At 42.0% G+C, this 18977-nt stretch overlaps 1 protein-coding gene across 1 annotated transcript in view; it reads left to right on the plus strand.

Annotated features, from left to right (window-relative positions):
- Positions 1-11: 11 nt before the first annotated feature.
- The window catches only part of TEAD1 (TEA domain transcription factor 1), a 155560-nt gene continuing 136594 nt past the window's right edge, over positions 12-18977 (plus strand). Inside the window, exon 1 of the mRNA XM_014309112.2 lies at positions 12-332. The gene's annotated coding sequence lies outside the window, so the exon portion shown is untranslated. The remainder of the gene's footprint in view (positions 333-18977) is intronic.

Consider the following 18977-nt stretch of genomic DNA (forward strand, 5'->3'; position numbering starts at 1 on the left):
GGGGAAGCACGCAAGCCGGGAGCAGCCCCGGGCCGGGCGCGGAGGCTCGCAGCGCTCAGCAGCCATCCCCGGCGGCCCGGCCTGGCGCGGAGCTCCCAGCTCTGCCTCCCTCCCCTCGCTTGTTTGCCTCTAAAAGATGAAAGAAGGAATGTCCTTTTTCGCTGCTGCTTCTCCTTCTCCAGAGCTGCTGCTGCTGCTGCCGCCGCCGCTGCTGGTTAATTGCACATTCAAGTGGAAAATTTTCGGGAGTCAGCAGAAACATTGTATCCAAAAAAGACAAAGTCGCAGTTACAGCAACACCGAGGAGATTGTCCCTGGAAAACTTCCTTTCGGTAGGAACCGCAAGGTTTTTTGGTGTTTTTTTTTTCTTTTGTTTTTGGGGTTTTTTTTTTGTTTTTTTTTTTTTAATTTCTCGGCGAGGTTTTGAAGAGCTCCATCGCCCAGCTGTCCCCGGCGCTGGTGCGGAGGGCCGGTGGCAGCCTTTGTTCGCAGAGGAGCGCTTTCAAAGGAAGTACACTTCCAAGGGGGAGGGAAAACTTATACAGTGCGCCTTTTGTACCCAAATTAAAACAAAGCGGCCCCCTCCACACAACCAAACAAAACCGGCGAGGCGAAACAAAGCGAGAGGAGGGGGGAAATATCTCTGTTTTCACCAAGGAAAAAAGTTTGCGCTCCTGCCTCTGTCGAGCACGGTCCTAGTCGTGATTTTTCTCCTATTGAAATCTGTTTTAAGTTGAACGGTGTTACCAGTGTAAAAATATTTATGAAACAATGAAATACCAGCCACCCACGTTTCTCAGGAGAGTTGTTAACTTATTAGAAACAAGTGCCTGCCTTTGATACGAAGAAATGAAAAGTGACCTCCAGAAGTGCTGGAAAGTTAGGGAGCAGTTCTGCCCTGCGCTCTCTGAATGTAAATGGCTCCCAGGATTTTTTTTAACTGCTCCTTTCTAGGCAAGAAAGGGCAAGAAACATCAGATTGTACGGGTGTTTTCTGACTTAAAATAGCGTGTGTAAGAAATATAAGCCGAAATGGCAGAGCCTCAGGGAGAAAAAGTACATATGCAGCTGTATTCCTGTATTAGCAGGAGCATATTTGCTCTCTCTTCGTGCTGATAAAGTTTGGAAATGCAATCTTGCAGGTTAGCGGTTTTACAGAGCTGGGTAAGGGCTGAGTTGGGAGCTGTGTGTGGATAGCATGCCTGGCTGCATGCTCAGTTATTCTGCAGCACATCTAATATGGAAATCTCTGTGGGAATGCCTCTAACAGGAAAATTCATGTAAATAACTACGTGCTACCTGCAATTGAATATGAAAACAAAAATGATTATAATTACATTAGGACTTAATTTAAAATTATGTAGGGCTCTTCTTACAACCCTAGATTGGGAATGTGTGTCTGTAATGTATGATGTATTCTACCTCTATAAATAGTTGGGGAATACCATTACAGAATATTAGATTGTACTGATGGTAAGATGGTGCTGTTAAAAATGACACAGATCTGGATATTAAATTACTTCTGGGGGTGGGAGGAAAGCTTGCATGTTTGTTTGTATGGGAACATATGTATTTTTATATACACACGTATACACACGCACTTTATTTGGGAATAGAAATACAGGAATTAATACAGCAGATGTTCTTGAAACACAAAACTGAAAATTTTATATTTGGGTCACGTTCTGAAGTTGCAAGTTTTTAAAATCCGCATTTTGAAATTATTTTCACAAAGGGTAAACATTTTAAAGGTGCATTTCTTTTTTCACCTTTGTGGGAAAACATGTCTTTTCACACTGCACTGGTGTTTAATTAGATCATAAAGAGTTTCCTATACCAGTAGGGATAATTCTGCATTTTGTTTGCTCCAGGGTTTTATCAGCTGACCAAGCAGAAATTTTGGATGCGAAGGATTTCTTTCCATTTTTCTTCTTAGCAATCTAGAAATACCTTTGGGAAGTACTTTATTGCTAAACACATTCAATGTATTTTGAGCATCCATCCAGCTTACACCACTTTGGTGAAGTAAATATTATTGGCCTTTTCAGCCAGGAGAGTGGAACAACAGCTCTTGAGGTTCAAATGGTGGTTTTATATTCTCCACAGTTTCTTACTCTGTGCTGAGCGGGGTGTACAGGAGCACTGAAGCCAAGGAAAAATGTTGATTTGACAGGAGACTCAGTAAAGATAATGCACTTAAAGGAGTTTTAATTAAACAGCCAGAAAAGAACAGCAGAAACTTCATTACGAAGTAGCCCCGGCCGTGAGTGTCCAGCTGGGCAATGATAGCATGTGTGTAGTGTGTTTGGTGTCACTTGGAACCACTGGGTTTTTGTTGTTGTTGCTGCTGCTGGATGCTGTAGTGGTTTTGGATATTGTTAAAGTGGTTTCTGGGCTTTGTTTGTCCTCCATGCCTGAAAAAGTTAAGTTCAGTTGAGTCACATGCTGAGGGAAAAAATCCATTTCTTCCTTCTTTCTGTTTAAGCTGCCTTTGTGATAATGTTGTAAGCAAACTTTCAAGGTACAGTACAGGCAATACAGGAGTAAAAACTTCAGAGTTATAGAGAAATACTGGCAACTTTCTTTAAAAAAAAGTGAAAGGTAAAAACATGCAGTTGTGTATTATGATACAGCTGTCAGTTTTCAGTCTGTAAAGTAGGATGGTTACATTGCTGGAAGAATTTCACCAGAAGTAATCTCATTTTATTAGGAGGTGCCTAAGATTGTTCCCAAAACATGAAGATTTACTGTACAGTTCTGGGTGTGTGTGTTTGGGAGAAGGTTCCATTCAAACCTGTTATGAGCACCTGGTTTCTTACTGGGTACACACCATATAAATATATATATGCTCATCACTCATTCTAGCTGGTATTTCTTCATGTCATTAATATTAACCCTATAGCCCTCTGGAGATGATTCAAAAACTGTCTTTCTGTAGTGATTCCATTTATTTAAAAAGAAAGTATTGGCTGGATCCAGTCCTTGCTCAGGTTAAAGTGACCAGGATGACTCATAGGAATAAACATTTGCTGGATCAAATACTAAGATATTTACAGCATATGCTTTATGTCCATGGTTGGTGTGATGTTTGATGTCTAAAGAAGGACATCTTTGATTTAAAAGAATATTGATTTGACACACATACTTTTTCAAATTTCTGCTCGGGGCTTATGTTCTGCTTAACTTGTAATCTGCCTAAGACTGGAAGGCAAATTTCTATTAACAGCTGATCATTCATTCCATTCGGGCTCTTATTCATAGCATGTGCAAATATGAGGCGAGGGCTGACTTCTTAGAAATCTGGTCTAAATTCAGGTTAATTCCATCAACTTCATACAGCCTGTTGCTGGATTACATTGGCTGTAATGAGGGTGCAAATTGGCCCTTTAAAAATGATTTTGAAGTCCCCAGCTCATCAGAGGGCCCTACCTTTTCATGAGAGAAATAATCCTTTTTTCTGGGACCTGAGATTTAATTTCTGTTGTGCCGCCGTGTTGCGCTCTGCCATTAATGTTTGCCGCGAGCAGGAATGTTTTATATTCCTAAACTGCAGTCCTTTTCTGTTAAAGAATTATTTGAATCTCAAGAAAATTTTAGAACTTTCAGGAGGTAAATCATCTCCCTGCAAGCAAGGGCTGTTACAGGTTTTGTGGCAGTTTGTGCAAGAGCTGTACAATTTAGATTGCATCCTGTGATGTATGAGCAGATGAATGGCATTATTAATTGTAAAGCCAACTGACTCTAAGCTGTGCTGAAGACACAGTTGTAGGAAAAAAACCTCTGCATTAAATTCCCACTTTATGACCATATCTTGGTCTCTGTTCTTGGACAAAACTCCTTTTGACTTTTGCGCGTGGAACAAGGATGGAATAATATTTCTTGGAATAATTTTGTGTTTGGTTTTAATGATTGCTCATTTCCAAAACAGAAGAGAGTGAAAAGTTGCAGACTTAAGCCCTTTGAGGCAGCAACTTCAAATTTGCTCCTCAGATCTGTCACATAAAATTCAGCTAAGTGTTTTCTGATTTAATACAACAAACCTCTCGTTTTTGTGATCCCACTGCAGTCACTGTGAGCTTCATCTTGCCATTTGAAAAGCCAAAATTTCTGTCTGTGCTGATGCAGATTCAGCAACTTTTATACTGGATCAGGTTATTAATATTCAACCAGAATTACATTAATTTCAAAATACAGGAATTGAAAGTCAAAACCTGGCTCCTAACAACTAACTGGAGTTATTCTACCCAGGAAGTTGTCAAAGACTAACCCACCACAGCCACATGCCCTCGTTGCTGGGGTGCATTTTGGTGCACGGGTCCGGGACGCGATGGAAATCCGCGAGTATGGGAAGGGTTTGCTGTTGCTTGCCCGGTTGGCGCAGGGCTCTGACCCCATTTCCTGGTCCCTCCAGCCTGTGCCTGGCTTGTCAGAGGCAGCTTGTTTTAGTTTGGCTCCTGTCCAGTCCGAGGTATCACCTACAACTTTTTGTTCTTTGTCTTCTGCTCATTGTTTACTGGAGCAGCGTGATTATTGCCCCTGCGTCCTGCCGGACCTTGGCAGCCGCCTGCTTGGGTTTCCAGCTCTCCTTAGGCTTTCCCTAAACCCGGGGGTCAGAGCCCGTCTGGGTGGCTGCAGGAGCACACGAGCACAGAATCCAAGTGTATTTGCTAGCAGGTCAGGAGGTAGAATGTGAAATCTCCATGTGTGGGGAGGGGGAAGGGACGAAAGTTTGGGATTATGTGTAAAACTATTAAAATGCTATTGACTGGGAATCTAAAACAATGACGAGTGCTGTTGTTTTTACAGATACATGAACTGAAAACTGCTGCTAATGATGGGAAATGTTAATTATGTGAGAACATATTGAACTTATATTCTCTGGCATGAACTTTTTTAAATGCATCAACTGTGCTGCCTTTTATGCGCACAGCTTTCTAATTATCATAATTCAGTACAGCTCTGGCTTTTGGAAAGAGTTCAAGTGCAATCTCAACTTAACATGAAAGGAGTTGTTTTTTTTTTTTTTTAACTGAGAATGTTCAAGAACAATTTGAAAAGATAATCTAAAAATGCTACATACTTAGCTGGGTATAAGTCAGAAAATAAATATGTTCCCATAACTGCCTATCAAAGCAGAACAGATTATTAGAACAGAAAGTTATCTATTTTTCTCATAATGTCTTTCACACTCCTACAGAACACAGCTAAAAGCACATTTTCATAATTGAATATCATAGACAGACCTACTATATATTGATTGACAGTAGTTTTCATTTCGTCAATTTTTGTAGTGATTGAGTAGATCGCTGTGTTGTTGTGAAAAGATTATTTCTCCTCAAATAGTAAGATTTATTTTTTTTAGATAAAGCAGGAAGAAAACTTTCATGATACATTTGGTATTAATGTGTTTCTGTAACATATTCAAGTCCCCTTGCAAATGGTTGTTACTGGTCAGTTTTGCTTGTCTTTGTGGAACTTGAGGGGGTTGTAAATATCAGGTTTTTCTAAAGCACTCAGAAGTGGTTTGGGTTTTATTTTTTGTTGTTAGTTTTGTTTTGGTTGTGTTGGTTTGTTTGTTTGGTTTTTTTTTTGAGAAGGAAAAGTAAATTTCATGTAACTTGCGCTTTAATTGTCCTTTCAAAGTTTTTGTTTTTTTTTTTTGAACGCGATCAAATTGCTGGTTTCCTCATCGCACACTCCCCACCATTTTTTGGTCTTTTCCGTTACTACAGTACATGCTACATTTCTGAAATGCAAAGAAAGCCCCAGTGAAACAAAATGACTTCATTTGAGCTGGCACTTAAGAGTAGAATTCACTTCCATAGTGCTGAAATAAAAGAAGCCAAGTGTTTTAAATAGCCACTCCCCTAGGCCAGAGTGTTTTTAGAAAAGCTCATTGTCTAGATTTGAGCTGTAGCAGTATGCCTGCCTCTGTTAAATCTCCTGATCCAGACAGCTCGATTTCTAAAGTCGACATCTGGTTTACTCTTTGTTCACCTGTTTAAAAAAAAATGCAAATAGGCGAGTGTGCCATTGCCCTAGAGCTCTGCAACAAAAAAAAATAAAAATGCTGTTGACAGTTTGTCAAATAGTGCTTCCAGTCTAAGACTGCAGTAGCCTATTGTTATGCCAGCAACAGGCAACAGAAGTTGTGGCACCATATGGCCAGTATATGCTTCAGATAAGCTATCTGTTAATTTAGCTTATCAGTGGTGGTTTGATATGCTTCGTGTTTGAATCGCCAACCAGTATGGCCTTGGGTACTTTTGGTGCCAAATTATTCCTTAACATTATAGACATCACAATTATTCCCTTGGTGGAATCTCTCACCATTCATTCACCTCATGGTGCTGTGAACAGCAATGCTTATTTTTGGAATTAGTTGGCATGGTTTGTTTGCTTTTATTTTTTTTTTTTTACATGGTTGTCTTTCTGTTGGGAGATTATAATTCAGGAATGACATTTTGGTTTTGAGGGGAGAAAATGTCAGAATAGACTTTGGAAGAAAAGGTAAATTCGTAGAGGTTTAGGGGATTAAAGCTTCTGTTATGTGTATATCAATTGAAAAAAATATGATGATCTGGGACAGTAGTTAATGGGAAAAAGGAAATTTTATTCACACCTAATCTAGCACCAATATCAGTGCATACTTTTTTTCTTGTCCTAAAGGTGGTTTACAGCTTAAAATAAAAAAGCAAAACTCTGTAAACAGTTTCCACATCCCTGGTTTTACCCTAATTCTTTCAAAAAAAATTAACCTTTAAGACCAGTCATGTCCCTATATCTGCTGTCAACTGATCTTTGAAGATTTTTTTTCCCCCTGCTTTTTCCACGATCAACTGAAAGACAAGAAGACTGGAAGAGCCACTGGAAGTTCCTTCATCTTCCCCCCCTAGCCCTGCCTTTCTTTGGGAGTAATTATTTTGTAGCAGGAGGAGTTTCCAGCCATAAATAGAGTCTTCCATTCAGTTCTCTGTGGTGTCCTTAGGGCTGGATGTGCCTGTGCTGCTCTCTGACCTTGCAGCACATTCCTGTCTCCTGCCCCACAGGCTGGGCCTGCCTGTTCCTTGCAGGGCACCCCAGCTGTCCCTGGCTGCCTGGACCCTCCTCTTTCCTTGGGAATCATTCTTGCTCTTGGTTAAGCTCTCCTGCCCTTGGATCCCTGTGATTTTTTTTGTTTCATTCCTTTTGCAGTCCATCTTGCCAGGCGCTCCTTCCCTGTGCCCTCTGCTGGGCTCAGGGACGTGGTGTCCCTGTGGGGTCCCTTTCCTGCTGCTCCCAGCCCTTCCTTGCCCCTGGATATTGAAAAGAAAGGGCCACTTGTGCTTGCCATGCCTTTCATGTCCAGGTCCTTAAGGACCAAGAAAAGGACTTAGATTCTCTCTCAAAGAAATTTACAATCATCTTCTGAACCTGTTTGCTGACACCACTTTTTTTTAGCAAAGAGAAATAAATTTTTCTCCATTTGAAGCAAAAAAATGGTAGAGTGGGCCACTCTACCATTTCACTGAAGTCCACCCAGACTTCAGTGCCTGGAAAAAGGCAGGAGCTGACAAAGCACCCAGGGACCAACTGGGTGGGCAGTGAAATGAGAGGTGATGCTCCCACCTTGCTGCTCTGCCTCAGCTGATGTTGGCACCTGAAGAAAGGCTCCCTGCCCTTGGCTTGCCATCTGAGGCTGCTGGAGGGCTTCTGGTTTCTCTGCAGGGACATGAAATGTGTGTGTCTGTCCACTTCGAGCTGGTTGCGGGCTTGCCCCCCAAATTTTAAATCTGTTTTGAATTCAGATTTAGAGCTGAGGTCCATGGTGTGGCTCGTGCAGTTTGGTGACAGCCGTGTTTTTTGGCTTCTGGCCCATTGCAGGTTAGAGCTGTGATCTCTCATCCTGGTGTGATTAGGGCTAGGTAAGCAAAGAGCCTGGGAAGGGAGGGCTGTTGAGCCTTTCAGCTCTCTGAGGCATGTGTGCATCTTCCCTGGGAGTTATTTCTAAGTGCCTAACTGTGAGAGGCAATGGTCAGTTCACTGATGTATCCAGTTACCACCCATAATGGGTATGGCTGTCTTTGGATTGCTGGCTCCCTTAAAACATAACAAATCTATGTTTATTTAGTACCATAGGACCCATCTTTGTGGGGGTTATTTTGATTAAACTCTGGAGCCTGTGAAGTTTTAGTTTATTTGGTATCTCCTCAGCTTGGCTTTACTGGTGTCCCGTTGGTTTCAGCCACTGCTTTGTGATAGGAAATGCACAGCTCCAAATAATGTGCATTTTGCTCATTAAATTGACTGTTACTTATGCACAGTAATTTCTTGCTCTGCTTCTTGGCATATTTACTGTGTGCTTACTGAGCAGCTGGAGATAAGCAGTTGAAGGGGCACATTTGGAAGACAGTTGGAAATATGCAGCTTCCTATACAGATTCACTTTAGCCTCTAGCATTAGTAATAATTTTTTGCTGGTGAAACAGTGACCCATAAATAACTTTATCATCCAAAATCTCTAAAAACAATATGAAGAAGTCCGAAGGGTAGTAGAATTACTATAGTTCTTGGTTGCTTGGAAAATTAACTAATATTCTGGCTTCTGAGATTTTGGAAACAAATTAAAGAACCCTTTTTTTTTAGGTAGCAGGCTGCTTTTAATGGTTCTTCTGTATTAAGGAGAGTACAGTATTGTAGGTTATTTATTTCTGGGCATCCAGTACAGGGTGAAGAGCCTGCAATTCAGCTTGCAATGCCTCTGTGCCCTGAGGTAAACTCTATTTCACAAAGGGAATTTTGATTATGGTCTACTGCTCTGTAGCATAGTGGAGGCTTCAAGAGGCAAGTGGTAAATGCTACCAAAGAAAAGCTGGATTGGAGCCACTGACGTCATCTGAGTAAATCTGCTGTAGGACTATAGCCATAAAATGACTGCCAGCCACCGAGCGCACTTTGGCCTTTTCTTGTCAAGTGTTTTAACTGCTGCTTTTTTCTTTGCTTTCCTTTTTTATTTTCCTCTGAGCAAGATGCATTTTGTTTTGGGGTTTTTTTTTTTTTTTTGGTTTTTTTTTCCCCCTTTGCTGGTTGTGCACAGGGGTGAAATACAGAAATGCCAACATCCCCCTCCGTCCCCAGCACGCTGCGAGTGGCTGCAGCTTGCAGTTCAAAAATTAAAAAGTAAACCAGTACTTTTCCATACATGAGCCCGGTAGAATTCAGCTTCCATCACCAGCTATTTTTTAGGTGCAAGAGCCTGGCAGTTCAAGTTACAGCATACTGATGAGATTTGTGTTGTGGGCAAAAAGGGTTTTGATGCTCTGGAAGGCGTGCTTTCCTCTGGAAGAGCTCAGTGCATAAAAACGGCTGGGCTTGAATTGTGAATTAGCACAAAATGCAGGGGGGTGTGTGAGAGCACTTAAAACCCAGCGTTAGTCATTGCTTTAGGATTGACCTCAGCAGTTTCAGTCACTCCTGGAACAAAACTTCCCTGCCTGTTTGTTGCCAGTCTCTGATGGTACTTTGTGTCCACAGCTGAAGACACCAGGTGCATTAACAATGGCAGCTCTAGGTCTAATCATTGATTAGACTAGCTCTAATCATTGATGAGGGTGTAGCAGTCATACCTGTACCTAAGGGTATCTCTCAAAATGCATTGATATCCCAGCTGCTCTCCACTTGCATTTCAGCTCTGTCAGGAGTGCAATGAAAGCACTCAAGTTTTTGACAGTGGATTTTAAATTCAATTGTCAACATTCTCTTGAAATGGATTTCCAGGATGTTTAACACACCATTTTTAAAAAGCAGAGTTCACTGTAAAACACATTAATAATTATTAGCTCATTTATCCCATGACAGTATTTGTTTGCTTGATTGATGTACCTTTTTTTACTTTAAAATAAAAACTAAGCATCACTGTTTTTGAAGTTTGAGTCTTATGATCAGAAATATATTAAAACCAGTATCTTATCCATGAATCATTAGATGAGTCAGTTCCTGAAACCACTACAAGCCTCACAGTTCTTGGCTTGGGCTGAAAGCAGGAAATCCAGGCTTCAATAACTTCCTTTCCCAGTACTGGCTATAGCAGCCTTCGTGGTTAGTATATGCTGCTTTTGTAAGCAATAGGAAGATGTATGTCTGAGGAACAAAGGCACTCGAGTCAATTTGCTGAAACTGTTTATAATTTGTGGTCTTGATTTGAATGTCAGGATGCACTGGCATATACTGCCTTCTGTGCTGCAGTACATTTTCCAGCAGTCATATTCAGCATGTGAAATAAAGGGAACACATTATGGGACAATTCTTGGACAAAACCCATCTAATCAGTTTTCCAGAAAACGGGAAGATATTTTTGTGAAATCATCCAACTTCTGAAGACTAATGGGAGTGAGAACTGAGCACATAGGAGTAAATTTAAAAAGTTTATTTAGCAGTTACTTTGTTTTATGCTTGTGCAACAAGCTATTTTTATTCTGTTTCAGCACTCCAAAAGGGCTTGAAAAAAACCCAACCCCAACTTGGAACCTATAAAATAAAACACATGATTTGTTCTCAGTCTCTCTTTTTTTTTTTTTTTAGTGAAAACTGTTTGCCTCCTCATAATCAAGGACACATTGATTGTCTCTGTGTCAGTGGAGCATTGTTGGCTGCAGAATCTGTCCTTTAAGCTTGGAGTGCCTGTATGCTCTGACATCTGTGCAAGGGGATGAACTATTTACCTTTTGGAGCTAATGGGGCCACATTCAGGCTTGGTACAACGTTTGTCTTAATGTGTTTGCACCTGGAAAGTGTTCAACCCTTTATGCTTTTCTTAAATACTATGAATGATAGTTTGGTATCTTGTACTTATTATTTGGTTAATTTAACTCGAATTAATTAGCAGCGCATAAAGGCCAAACCCACCTTCTTTAATTATTCTTTTTATTCTTCCCTCCAAAATATCATTTGGTTTTTTTACAAACCAGGAAGAATAAGAGTAATTGAGAGCAACAGATTAGTAGGTACTACATTAAAAAAAGAAAGTCTACTTTTGACAGGGTTAGTTAAACTGTATATGCAGAATTGGTTGAAAACAAATGCAGAGCTCTTCTTTCAAACAGGCAGAACTGGGATTTTTGGCATGACAGTGAGCATCCAAGCAAGCTGCTTGGTTGAATTTGAGGGGTCAGGATTTGTCTCAGAATATTTAAAGGGATGCTAGTGCTGCAGAGAGCATTTGAAGAAATCAAAACCAGCGTAACTGCTCCACGACTGCAGCTTCTCTGCCACAGGGAGTTCAGCGTGATCTCCAGGTGCCTCCTGCTCTGCTTCTGAGGGCAGGGTTTGCTGTGAGGCTGAGCAGGGAGGGCAGTCCCAGCCCAGACCTGCAGAGCAGTGGGCATGAGGCTGAGCAGTGCTCAGCAGCCTTGGCACCGTGGAGCTGCAGCAACATGAGACCTTTGGGGCATGCTGCCCTGCCTCACCTTCCTTCTCTGCCACGTCCTCTGGAAGATGCTTGCACCCCTGCAGGAGGCTCCTGAGAAGGCAGGCACCATTCCTTCCTTGCTCTGGGCTGGTTCAAGGGGTGCTGGGGCCCCAAAGGGCTGTGCTGGAGCCCCAGCTGTTGGTGCTCACGGGAGGAGAAGCCTCCCTCAGGTGTGTCCCCTGAGCCATGGAGGCAGATGCTGGTGCTCCAGGGATTGCAGTGCTGGGCATCACACAGCCCATTGTGGGTTTAGCTTGCTGCACTGTAATTAACTTCTTGTAATAACAATAATTATAATAATTAACTTACTACAATAACAAGGATGTTCTTCCCGCTGCTCCTGCTTGCTGATTTTGGGACAGAAATCTCACTTCTTTCCTGTTTTCTGTTTGAGGGAAACTGTAAGCACTTGAGCAGTGGAGAACAGCAGTGGCTTTTCACAGCATCAAAGCAAATGTAAAAAGAATTGTTCGTGTTTGTGATCATAAGAAGTGCAATTTTCTATTAATTAATGTTAAACAACAGGGTGTTTAACACAGGGAAGGAGAACAAAGGGAAGAACCTTCAAGTGGAATAAGCATCTAAAGTTTAGAATCAGGTTATAGTTGTGCTTGATTTAATTTTTTCCCTTTGCAAAGAAATGTAAATGATTTAATATTGCTTTTCTAGTTGAACAGTCCTGAATTTGGGAATTGTAATGGATAAGATCTGGAGATACATTTTGATCAGGTTCATACACTTTAAATGTGTATGAACTGAACATCTTTGTGCTGCCATCGATCAGAGAGATGTCCTGTTGCTCTAATGTGGATTTTAGTTTTGGATTAGAAGCCTGGGGCTTTGAATTGCTTGCTGTCTGTAGACCAAGTCATCAGTGGCTAGTGATTGATTCATTAATTAAAATCAATTTAAATGGATTTGTAAGCCTCATGTAACAGATTATCTTATTAGCAGCATGAGAAAGGCACTGTGATCTGCAAGGAATCTGTTGCTTTAGACAAAATATAGCATGATTTTATGGGAGAATTTAATGAATTGCTGCTGCTGTAAGTGATCTATGCAAATGGAAGAGCCTTGCTTAAATCCTACACTAAACAGACTCTTCCTGTTGAACATACTTTATTTTTTTTAAACCTCCCCTGAAGTACTTGACTTTAATTGTGTGTGTGTTTCTGTACATATTCATGGTCACAATGACATGTTAAGTATTCTCAAGTTTCTGATATATTCTGATCTTGGGGATTTTTATTTTTTTTTTTCTGTAACATCTCCCTTGCCTTATTGAAAAATATCCACAAGGAGAAGAATGATTTTCTAAATGAGTGGAAACCAAATGACAGAAAGAGCACGTAATGCTGTTTAATCCATGCTCTGCCTGCTCAGCAGTGCTGTCTGCAGGAGACACTTTGGACAGCTGGAGGGGCCAGGCAGGCAGAGGGCACTTCTGGCAGAAGGGAAAGTGCTGAAGAGGTGGCAACAAAAGCTCTCCTGGCTGGGAGAGGGGAGGCTTGTCTGTTGTCTTTGCATTCATTTTGTAACTTCTTTTTTACATCAGGCTGTATAACAAGTCATTGCAGGCACCTCCCTGTGCATTAATAGTCTCTGTGATCAGGCCTCAAGGATATCTAAGCCAAGGTGTCAGCAAAATCAATGGGAATTTTGGATTTAGTTTCAAACAGAGCAGGGTTGTTGCCTCTGAACCACAGCTTTGCCCACAACTTTTCAGTAAGCTCGGTACCATGTGTGCTTCAATCTGGTTTACAACCCAGACTCCTTCAGGAAAGGAGAATTTTAATTGTGGCAGCTAGGTTGCAGCATCACTTTACACCTTCCTTCCTTAGCTTGTGCTCTCTGAGCATTTGTGATTAGGGAGCAAAGTGAATTAAATTATGAGATCACTTTTCCATTACAATGAAGCTAGTTTCACTTCATTTCCTCTGCTGTATTGAAGAGATGGAAGAATCTATCATATCAACTGAAAAATTTTAATGAACTTTTTAGGGAAAAAAAAAAACCCTCACAACAAAATCTCAGCCTTCACAGAGCTCTGAATTGCAGATATCATCCATTCCATGTGTAGGTGATCCTTCAAAGCAAAGCACTGTTGGTGAGCTTTGTTTGCTAGGTAATCTTACTGTCATTGGCCACAGAGATTACAAATCTTTAACCAAAAAAGATGTGAAACTGGATTGATGTGGTAAAGCCAACTGTAACTGCATTTTGGTGAAATGAAATGCATTGCCTGAGAGGTGAGGAATTTGTCATGGCAGGAAGCATTTTTCATAGCTTGTGGAAAATCAAACAAGGTGTTTGGGAGGTGCAAATTCAGTAAATATCACACTTCCATTAAAATACTGCATGAGGTCTTGGCAGTGGCCTCCAGTCTGCTCCATGGTTATCTCTTGGTACTCTCTGGGGTTTGACTTTAGGGGGTGGGTGTTTTGCCTCACTGTGCACTGCTGCCCATCAATCACTCCAGTAGGAAATCTGGATAACGCCTTGGAAGCGCACAGGGACAGTGCCAGCTATAAAAACAGCAGCCCTGGCACATGTGCACCTTTGACAAAGCCTGAGACCCTGCCTGCCCCATCCCTTTCCCTCCCTGAGTGGGAGCAGGTGTGTGAGTGTGGAGGTTTGTGGCTGGGTCACTCCAGCCTGGGAACTTGGAAGGCATTGCTGGAATTCTGGGTGTGACGAGTTATTTCATCCTGGACACAGCCCTTGAAACCAGGGAGAAAATCTTCTTGCCCTGACTTCCATCAGGTCTTACATTAGCATGCCAGTTTGAAATGAGAGTAGTCATGCAACAGTCATTTATTTTGTGAACCCTTTGGTTTGGGAAGGAGCAAGGAGACTCCTGAGCTTTGAAGAAATGTGCTGAGCTGCAGCATTTTCTTAGAGGAGAGTAAGGCAGACGTGCTGCTCTCGGCTGGGATGGAGTTAATTCTCTTTATCATGCTGGTGTGGGGCTGTGTTTTGGGTTTGTCAGCTGGGGTTGAGCCACAGCAACATGACATAAGCAGGATGTAGCCCCCTCAAAGCAGCAAGCTGGCAGAGAGGGAACTCCAAGGTGGCAAACCTGGGCCTAGCACTGAGTCAGGTGTGCCAGTGTAGTCCTGTCCTTCCTCTGCTTCATCTTACACATCCAATCCCTCTGTTGTAGAACCACAATTCAATTAATTGGCTTTCTTCAATTTATTCTCTACCATGGAGCTCTGGCTAACAGGAAGAAGACATTGGTGAATAGCTTTTAAATAGCAAACTACATAACCCTGCCATTATGGCTTCGGGGAATATTTTCCATTCTGCTTTTGTCTCTAACGTGAATCTTGGTAACATTTGTCTTGTATTAAGGCTGCAGATATTTTTTTTGTGTATGTTGTAAACCTTGTGAGATGTTTTTTATTCTGCAAATTATAAATAGTTCAGTTGGCTCAACTATCCCTTTTGTAAGCACATGATTTTTTTGGTAATAAGACATAGTTCTGTGGCAGTGCTGTATGACTGCAATTGAGTTGTACAGTAATAAAATTTCCATGGTGTTCTGTGAAGGTCAGTGGTATGCAATTAATTGCTGGACCCATGACAGGTGCTGAGTAGGAAGTGTTGCTGTCCTAGACACTAAATATAATAATTAATCTCGGGGGTTAGTATTAAAAGCGTGGAAGAGACATGATTCTCATTAACACAGAATTTGTGCTGATATTTGTTTTAACAATTCAATTTGTAACTTCCATATTGGAGGGACGTGTCTCTTCTGAAGCTTGGAAGATGGAACCAAATTAAGAGGACTGTGTACTGAAATTATTGCAGAATATTTTGGTGCATGGTAAGCCAGTCTTAGCCAGGAGAGTTTCTAATTATCAGTATATTCAGAAGAGAGAGCTGTGTGCCTTTGAAGGCTTCCAGAGGGAGATCCTGACCCCCACCCTCTGTGCCTGAAGGAAGGTGGGTGGGCCTTAGGAGATGCAGAAGGTTACTTGGGAGAGGGTAAAGCTGTCAGTAGGGGTGGGGATTCATTCAGGTGAGGATTTGAACATCTCAGTCTTCTGAGTGGCCAGGTTTTCTCTGAATGTTTTACCCTGCAGCTGCCCTTTGCCAGCCCAGTGGAAATATCACTGGGGAATGCTTTGCTGGGTAAGGAAGAACTGCCTCATTTGACTGCATCTGCAAATCCTTTTGTCTTTCAGGCTCAGCAAAGTATTTTCTGTCTTACTTTAGAATGTTTAGAAAAACTGCAAGAAACGGTCAAAATGCTAATGTTTATTTTGCCTTTAATTTATTTATTTATTTTGCAAGGCAGTCCTGTGAACGCAGCCTGCCAGATCCCGTTGTGTTGGATTCTGCTGCCATGCCATGAGGCTCGCTTGGGGAACTGGAGAATATTTAAAATAAACTGTGGTGCTTTACAGCGTGTGAAACCCTCGTGGCACGCGTGTCAGGGTGTGATGCAAACAAGGCATAATTGCCACGAGCACAGACTGCATGTTCTGCTGGAATAGGCCACACTGAGCACAAAATGTCACAACTGTGAAGACGGGGTGAGATCTTGGCTCCAGAGGAGTCAAAGTCATAAATGCACGGAGTTTCCTCCCGCTTGCATTTCCACCTTTATTCTTTTGTAGAAGACTTTACTCACTGGCAAACAGAGTAAAAAAATTAAGGAAAAATCCAGTCTGTTCAATATCTCTCCCCAATTTTAATTAAATAGACTCACTTGAACTCATAGCCCTCTTCAGACAAACTGCAAAAGATAGTTGCTCTTGTTTCTCTGGTTTTAAATGTGCACCTTTTATGGGAGGATCAGTTGGTAGTAATATAAAAAGGCCAGTTTGCCTTGGCTTAGGCCATCTTTGCAAGAGCCTTGACTTTGGAGAATAGTTCCCTGTGGAATGCTGCTGTGTTGAAGGCATTGAAATGTGTTGTGAGTCCCTGTGGCTGAGTGCTGTGGAAAATAGTGAATGAATGTTTCAGCAGAGGGTGTTCACAGATACTTCAATGTAAGAAAAACTTTTAAAGTGATGCTTTAGAGGATTTACCAGTCCCCTTGTGGGAAAAGCTTCAGTGAATAAAATTGCTGTAGATTCAAAATCAATAGAAAGCTATATATAGTTTGTAGCATCTATCTGTCTGTCTGTCTATGTATCTATCTATCTAATATACCAATTTTGACCAACCCTTAAAATCATTGGATTAGAGCTCTTCTTATCTGGTGATTTTAACATGCCTGGAGATTTTTTTTTTTACTGCTTCTGGGAAGGAAGGTGACCATGTGATTAAGGCCCAAGTCAGGGAGCAGACATTTGCATTTGGTTTCTGGGGCAGAGTTGAGAGAGGAAGCTGGGAGAAGTGATCCCAGCTCAGATTACTGGTGTAGGGACAGTTGGGAAAAATCAGAGAAAAATCCATCCTGATGCTTTGAGGGGGGAAGTCAACATTTGCAAAGTTGTCTTACAATACCTGTGTGGAAATGTTGTCAGTGTAAGTGATTGTCTCCAAGACAGATTTCCCTGCTTCTGTACTTTACCCAATTTTCCATAATTGGCTTGGAGTGGTGAGATTGAATGTAATTAAGTCTCATAATTAATTAATATGAGAAAGCCTACGCAAAAGCAGAATAAGTTTTTCGGATTCCATGATTTGTTCCCTTCTGTGAAATTGGAGTAATAATACCTTGTTACTTAATGCTCTAAGCAATAATTGGGTAACAGTTATAAAGTGCTTTATTATGGAAATGCATGTGAAGAACCATTTTTAAGTGCAGAAATGACTGCATAGGTCTCAGTCCTTGCAGACAAACTGATTCTCCTCTGAAATAACAAAGTGACACTGGTGTATCCCAGGACCAGAAAATATATCATGGCCATATTTAAGGGTGCTCAAAGAATGACCACAGCTTTTTTGAAGCCTTTTTTTTTTCTGAGAACTTGTCTTTTTAATTTTTCCCTCCTCTTTAATTAAAATAATTGTTTAAAAATCCTTGGTTAGAGGTGCAACAACAATGCTTTAGATTTCCCACTACACTAAGTCACCAAACTGGCCAAACAATCATACACATAATTCAGGACATAAAATCTCAGAGACTGTTTTATGATGAACTGTTAATAGACTGCTTTCATCATATGTGGTGATTCCAGATCCATGAGAAGAAGGCAGCTTACAGAGCCCTGGATCCCTTCTGAGAATGACCCACACCAGCAACTTTTCTTTTTTGCTTTGTGTTGGTAGAATTGAGTGCAGGTGTTGGCCTGGGAATTCACCCCACTGGTCAGACACTGAATGGGAACCAAGGGCTGCTTGCAAAAGTCTGTCCAGCAGCCTGTGTGCAGCAAAACCCACTTGTGCTGCCTGTTTGGCAGACTTGTCCACAGGTGAACAAAGTGAGGAGCAAGCAAAGTCAGCTGCCCAGGTGGGGCTGGGGAAGCCAAGCAAAGGTCAGGGGGTCTGTGCTGACTGGTGTGTTTCTGGGAGTAATGCTTGGACTAGGGATGGGCCATCAAAAGCTCATTCTGGCTGCTCCCTGAAAAGGTACAAAAAGCCATGAAACTTGGCCAGGACAGGCAGAGCTGGGGATTTTCAGTGAAACTGCAGATGATGTGGTCACTGAGCCAGGAAAAGACAAGCTGTTCAAAGCCATGCCCAGACCATACTTATATCAGCTCCTTGGCTTTACTGTTCCAGCTGTGCAAAACTGAAGAAGTGCAGGGGACTTGAGCAGGAAGGACAAACTTTAAGTAATTATCCTCCCAACTGCACAGCAAAGGGTGTTTGTGCCCAGCATGAGGCCAAGCCATCAGCACAGGGGTGAGCACCTGGGGAAGGGAGCTTGCTTCCAGCAGTCCCTGAGAGCCTGTGGCTCCTGGAGGAGTTCCCTGAGGGATCACTCACTGCACTGCTCAGTGCTGGAGCTCTGCACTTTGCAGCACTCTGGTGGGAGTTCCACTCCAGTTACCCTCCATGGCAGTATCCATCCTGGGGTGATCCATGTGCCTGCTGCTGACCTCAAAAGGGACCTCCAGAACTGACTATGGGCAGCACAGGAAGGGCACTGTGGAATGTGCCTCCTGTGAATGCAGCATGACTGAAATGTGAGTGGTACAAATGTAAGTTTTGGAAATGCATAATCTTGTACGATGAAGTTTGGCAGAGAAATGCGTGGTTCTCTTTTATTGTAAGCTACATCCTTTTCCTGTGAGAGCTTAGGAGAATGTTTTCATACTTAACATGTTTCCTCTCTTCCCTGCAGTTCATCTGCCAATCTGACCCTCCCAAGGAAAGTAAGCTGGCTCTGATTGTCAGGCAGATGAAGGGAAAAGAGCAGGGAAATTTACAGCCTAACCCTTTCTGTGGGCAGGGCTTTGGCTGGGTGTGATGCAGAAGGTGAGAGTCAGAGGCCATCTGTGGATCTGCCCAGCACTGTAACAGACTCAGATAAATACACTGTCCCTTTTGTAGACTTGTGAAGAGAACTTCAGAGCGAGCTGTTGTTTATAATGGAGCAGCAGCAGCTGCTGCATAGCTCCATCTGCAAG

Source organism: Geospiza fortis, unplaced genomic scaffold (genome assembly GCF_000277835.1).
Source record: "Geospiza fortis unplaced genomic scaffold, GeoFor_1.0 scaffold590, whole genome shotgun sequence".
Classification (NCBI taxonomy): domain Eukaryota; kingdom Metazoa; phylum Chordata; class Aves; order Passeriformes; family Thraupidae; genus Geospiza; species Geospiza fortis.